Source organism: Chrysochloris asiatica, unplaced genomic scaffold (genome assembly GCF_000296735.1).
Source record: "Chrysochloris asiatica unplaced genomic scaffold, ChrAsi1.0 scaffold00381, whole genome shotgun sequence".
NCBI classification, from domain to species: domain Eukaryota; kingdom Metazoa; phylum Chordata; class Mammalia; order Afrosoricida; family Chrysochloridae; genus Chrysochloris; species Chrysochloris asiatica.
In genome coordinates this window covers 1611528-1618584 of record NW_006408899.1, presented here as the reverse complement: position 1 = coordinate 1618584, position 7057 = coordinate 1611528, and positions in this window count along the sequence as shown.

Below are 7057 nucleotides of genomic sequence, written 5' to 3'. Positions count from 1 at the left end.
TAAATCTGAGTGGGACAAGGGCTGGACTGTAGTAGATGCTGTGGTCACTGCTCAGATTCCATCTCAGGACTAAGACACTCATTCTCCCAGCTGGATGGATTATTTGTGACTGATGCTACTCAGCTGTGTGTCCCCCCAGGAATTCCCCTAAGACATCTCACTGAAGGTCAGGCCCCTCCAAAGGCTGGGTAACTTGGGGCCATCCTATCTCCATATTTACCAAGGGATCAGCTGAGGCTTTTGTCTGACTGCACCAAGATTCATTTCTTCCTTTGTCTAATTATATTTCTTCCATTCTCTAGCAAGTGTTGATTTAGAGAGAATTGCCCCAAAAACTACCTTCAAAGGAATGTTAGCCTCACAGCTTATTTACAAGGGATCTTAACCTAAGACAACCACTTTTAAACACAGATAAGTTGAACATATATACAGTACTTCCCTACAACCCAGTAATTGGGTTTCTGGATCTGTATTCTAAAGAAATGGATACACATATACACTAGACACACATGTGAATTTGCATGTAGCAGCTTTGTGTATTAGCCTCAGACTGGAAACAATCCAAATATCTATCATTGAGGAATGGATAAATTAACTGTGCTCTCATCAGACTATTTTTGTTGGTAAGGGCAGTCCAGTTGATTCTGATTTAACCTTACAAATATGCAGTCAAAGGAGTAACACTCAAAATAATTCTTCATTCTTTATGTTGTTGCTAAGTGTCATGGAATTAGTTCTGACACCTAGTAACCCTATGTAGGATTTCCCAGGCTGTAAATCTCTGCACTAGCAGAAAGCCTCATCTTTTCTCCCATGAAGAGACTGGTTGTCTTGAACCATCAACCTTGTAGTGAACCAGTGCTTATCCAATAGAACCACTGTGCTCCCTAATACTTAAATTGTTGTTGTGTGCTGTGGAATCAGTTGTGACTCATAGCAAACCTGTAATGGTTTCTAGAGTGCCTGGTGGGTTTGAACTATCAACCTTTCTTTTAGCAGTTCAGTGCTTATCCTACAGCATCACACCAGAACTCCAATACTTCAATAGGATTTAAAAAATCAAAACCTTAGGAGATGTGACACAAAATTATATCATCTAGAGATGGATATATAAATAGTAAAATGATAAAGCAAAGCAAAGAAATGGTTCTATATGCTGGCAACTGAGATTGTTGAGATTCAAAAAATCAAGGAGGGCTTCCGGGAGGCAGGTGCTGCTTTGCTTCCTGACCTCCACTGTGGTGGCTACCCAAGTGTTCTTGCTATAGCCCTTACAGGGTACATGTATGCTTTATGCATTTTGTACCTGTGGAATAATTTACCAAAAATACTTTGCAAAACTTTAATGTTAAGTGATTTAAGTAAGATAATTCCCTCCATTGTAATAAAATCCTTCTTGTTCAGAAAATGTTTTTGACATGGAAGCTCCTTACAAAGTGGAGGCAAGTAGCCCAATTCATTTCTAAATGGAACAATATTCACTCTGTAGGTTTTCTGTTGCTTTTACTAAGTGTCATCAAGTCAGTTCAGACTCATAGTGACTCTATGTAGGGTTTCTGAGGAACAGCTAGTGGATTTCAACTGCCTACCTTGTAGTTAAGGAGTTCTGGTAGCGTAGTGGTTACGAATCGGGCTGCTATTCTCATGGTCAGCAGTTTGAAACTACCAGCTGTTCTACGGGAGAAAGCCATGAGGGTTTCTGCTCCTGAAAAGATTTATAGCCTTAGAAACCCTGTACAGGGTCGCTATGAGCCAGAACCGACTCCACGTCACACAACAACAACAACAACAATCTTGTGGTTAATAGTCCAGTGCTGGTCCTATAGCACCAAATGGTCCACATGCTCTGGAAGGGATAATATGGGTTCGGTGAAGGATCAACAGCCTCTTGTAAACCTAGGAGAAAATAAAACCTTCCAACCTAAATAAATGAAATGATATTGGGTTTTCTTGTTGTTGTTGTTGTTAATTTCCATTGAATCGGCAATGACTCATAGCTACCCTATACACAACAGAATGAAACACTGCCCTTGTGGACTGCTAACCACAAGGCTGATGGGCCTGCGCCGACTTCACAATTGTGGATTTTCTTAATGCTTGAAAATAATAACACAATCACGGTTCCAAATGAAAACTTCCAAATATCATTTTGCCTATATTCATGCCCTTGAGTATACTTAAATTGTACATCCAAGATTTTTTTTTTCTGAAAATGTGGTATAAATCATATCTGAAATGTTAACTGTTTTAATTAAGAAATTATGGAAGGAATGACTAATTGTGACTGTCACAACTGTACATGTAGAAGTTTTGTAATATAAAAGGGGAGTAGTTAATCTTACATTCCAGGAACAGAGGACCTTATGATCATCAAAGGAACAGAGCAGGAGCAGAGGAATGTAGGACCCAAACCAGAGAAGCAGCGACACCATAGATGGAGACAGAGATGAGGTCGTGGAGGAATAGAACAGCTGAGGACTCTAGATTCATGAGAAGAGAAAGACTATGTGCTGCGGTGGCCAGGTGCTGATGGCCAGGGTACAGGCTTGCAGAATGTGCCCTTTAGTTGTTTAAATGATTCTATATTCCTGAGTGTTTTTGTGTACATCCCCCCAAAAACAAACAAACGGAGGGAATAGAAACAAATACTGTTGAGTGATGATGCATGGAGGAGACTATAATCACTGCAATGAAATGAAGACTGTAAACTATCACTCAATACATAATAAAAACTTCAAAAAAAAAGAATAAAGAAAATTATGGAAGGGATCAAAAGAGATATGAGACCAATTGGTGAGACACTCTCTACATGAAGAATCATGTCCATCAGTTTACAGCACCTCAAAAATGACCTTAGAATGCCATCATGTTCTTTAAATTACACATTTAGAAAAAACTGCATCAGACAGAACAATGATACCATCAATGATAGTGATTTGCTGTGGTTTCTCCATTTGAGGAAGACGCTTTGATTAGTTTTGATTGATAACAATAGGAAATAAATCATTAAAAGGGATGTTAAACCCCACCACTTCTCAATAGTTTGACTTTGGGCTGTTGTTGTTAAGAGCCATTGAGTCCATTCCAACTCATAGAGACCACCCTGTATAGGGTTTCCAAGGAACAAATAGCGAATTTGGACAGCAACCTTACAGTTCACACTGATCTTGAGGTCAAATGCTTATCCCATGATGCCACACCAGGACTCTTGGACTTTGGGCAAAATGAGTTCATTTCTCTGTGCCTCATTTTCATCCTGTGTTTAGTAGTGACAATGGCCACCTTATTAGGTTTTTGTGGCTTTTAGTTAAGATATTGAGCCCCAGTGTGGCACTGTAGGATAAGCACTAGACTGCTAGCTGCAAAGTCAGCAGTTCAAATTGACCAGATGCTCCTTAGAAACCCTATATGGAGTTGCTGAGTCGGAACCCATTTGTCAGCACTTAATAACAACAAGTTAAGATATGGAGTAGTGCCTAAGGCGATGCCACTTAGCGCCTAAGTACTAGAATCGTTATTACATCTGTTAAGTGCTGCTGAGTCACTTAGACACTTAGTGAACTGACTCATACGTAGGGTTTTCAAGGAGTGGCTGGTGAGTTTGAACCACCAACCTTGTGGTCCAGTGTTTTATCGCACAGTGCCACACCAGGACTCCTATCACAGTTGTTGTTACATGCCATTGAGTCAGCTCCGACTCATAGCAACCCTGTATAGGGTTTCCGAGGAACAGCTGGTGAGCTTGAAATACCGACTTTGCAGTTCAAATGGCTTTGCAGTCTGGTGCATTAACCCACAGTGCCACACCAGGACTCCCCACAGTAGGATTTATTGTTCTATTATTGTTGTTGTTAGCTAAAGACAGTTTGGTAGGTCAATCTAAGAATTAACAAAAGCAAAATGGTTGATCACTTGTAAATATGAGATTTGTGACTACTGTTGACATCACATGGAATTATTTTAGGAAATCTTCAACCCTCCAGACTCCCTAATGTTAAACATTTAAGAAAAGATTTAAGTTTACCTTAAAGACTTTGGTCTCTCAGCCTGGGGAGTGTGGTATGAAAAATAAAGAAGAAGAATAGGCATTTGGAAAGCAGAGTGGTTTACATGGTTTGGGAGATCCCTTATTTGAATCCCATAGATGGGTTAGGAGATCAAGACAGTGAAAAGGGTTGAACAGAAATAAACCTGTTGCCATCAAGTCAATTCTGACTCCTGATGGCCACCTGTGGTACAGAGTGGAATTGCTCCACATGGTTTTCTTGACTGCAGTAGTTACAGAAACAAATGGCCAAACCTTCTTCTGCAGCATCACTAGGTGTGTTCAAACTACCAACCTTTACGTTAGTACTTGATCTCAACCTGAATGGAACAAGGGAGGTACTGATGGTGGGCTGGACACACTGAAGACATGATTTCTAGGTTATTCCAGTCGCTGTTACTTACTCATATATTCCAGACAATTCAGTGCTTGGGTAATATTTGGAAGGACTATCAACGTGCTGCCTTCTCTTGGTCCTATATCACAGCGTCCCCCATGGTCCTAAAGAGAACAGAGTTCTTTCAGAAGAGGTTCTCTTAAATGTTTCCTTAGGCTTAATGAGAAGAGGAGATAATTAACAGAAGATAGCACTAGTTATTAATTATTCTCTAGGGTGTTGGATAAAGGAAGCTAGTGGTGACTTTTCTCAGCTGATTCCATTATTCCATTTCTGGTTTAATGATGAAACACTTAAAAATCAAAAATAAAAAAGAGAGAAATGTATACTTTTCACATGTAGAATAGGTAATATAGGGTTAAGAGGGCAGTTCTATGATCATTAAAAACTAGGGTCTTTCTAACTTGTTGTTCACTCACCCTTAGCATGTACTTTCCAATGAAGTTTCAAGGTGCTACCTTCCATCTAGAAAGAAGGATACAGAAACAAAGAAGGAAGAACAATCCCTTTAGAAACGTCTCACAGAATTGTGCATACAACTTTTGCTCAAGTCTCACTGGGCAGAACTAGTCAGATCACCACGTCTAGCTGCAAGGGAGTCTGGGAAATGTAGTACTATTTTGAACCCATCTGAAAAAATCCTCCACGGCACATAACAACAACAACAACAAAATCCAAGGGTTGTATTTCTGAGGAAGAAAGGTAGAAAAGATTTTGGTGGTCTACTAGGAGACGCCTCAGATTGTTAGTGCCACTTATTTGTTTTCCTATAAACAAATATAAATATCACTGTGCTGTTGTTGATAATCTGGCATCCATGTCCTGGATAGCAACCACAAAAGAAAACTCAGTATCTGTTTTAGACATGGTTTCAGACCAAATGTATATGGTCCTTGTGATTCCAACACCTTCTTTATTTAACTCTTCAAGTTAAAATTATTTTTGGCTTTGAACTTTTTGTTGAAACCATGTATTTTTAGTCATGTAGGGCATTTTGAGTGGAGTTCTGGTATGGCACTGTGGGTTAATGTGCTAGATGGCATTGTTGGTTTGAACTGCAAAGTCAGTGGTTCAAGCTTACCAGCTGCTCCTCAGAAACCCTGTACAGGGTTGCTATGGGTCATAAATGACTCAATGGCATTTAACAACAACAACAAAAAGATATTTTGAATGAAATTAAGAAACATTTTTTTAGGTAAGTTGGATTTTGAGACTATTTCTAATATGGTTAAATGCTTTCAAATTGGTTCCTACTCACCAACTCTGTGTAGTTTCCAAAGCTATAAATCTTTTCAGGAGCAGGAATTCTCCTCTTTCTCCAGAAGAGTGACTGAATAGGGTTTCCAGGGAGTAGCTAGTGGGTTTGAACCACCAACCTTCTGGTTAGCAGTCCTATAGTGCCATACCAATTAGTGTGGGACACATATGTCCTGAGCCTTCTCATGCTGGAGTTGATGAGACCCATTTCATCATATTCACGCAGTTACACAGACTTCCACCAAATGGCAGCATGTACCTATAAAAATGGACGAGATGTTTCTCATTTAAGCCTAGATGTAGATATCCTAGGTGGCCAATAGCTGTCCCACAAATCAAGCTTTATATTTTTGCAGTATAGGAAATTTGCCATTCAAAATGACACATTATCCTATAGTCATTGCTCTGCCAAGTAATATATTCATTTTTTCTTCCAATTCTGCCAAGCAATGAGTGAATGTTAAAGACATGCATTTCATGGAACCCAGGTACCAAGGAACATCTCAGATGAGCTTAGCTTTGTTGTTAGGTGCCATCTAGTGAGTACTGACCAATAACAACTTTATGCACAGCAGAACGAAACACTACTGGATCCTGGGCCAACCTATTATTGCCAAGCTTGAGTGCATCGATGCTGCCACTTGGCCAATGCATCTCATTAGGGGGCTTCCTCTTTTTCTCTGACCCTCCACCTAACCAAACATGATATCCTTCTCCAGCAACTGCTCCATCCTGACAATATGTCCAAAGTATGAGAGACGAAGTTTGGTCATCTTGGCCCTAAGGAGCATTCTGGCTGCACTTCTTCCAAAACAGATCTATTGGTACTTTTGGCAGCCCATGGCACTTTCACTATTCTCCTCCAACACCATAACTAAAAGGCATCAATTCTTCTCCGGTCTTCCTTATTCACTGTCCAGCTTTCACATGCATATGAGGTTATTGAAAATACCATGACTTGGGTCAGGCGCACCTTAATCCTCAAGGTGACATCTTTGCTCTTCAACACTTTAAAAAGGCCTTGTGCAGTACCTTTGCCTAAGGCAATACATCGTTTGATCTCTTGACTAGCTGCTTCCGTGAGTGTTAATAGTTGATCCAAGAAGAATGAAGTCCTTGACAACTTCAGTCTTTTCTCCATTGATAAGAATGTTGTTTATTGTTCCAGTGGTGAGAAGTTTTGTTTTCTTTACATTGAGATGTGATCCATACCAAAGACTGTGCTCTTTGATCTTCATCAGTAAATGTTTCAAGTCCTCTTCACTTTCAGCAAGCAAGGCTGTATCATCTGCATATAGCAAGTTGTTAATGAGTCTTCCTCCAATCCTGATGCCATATTTTTCTTCCATAGAACCCAG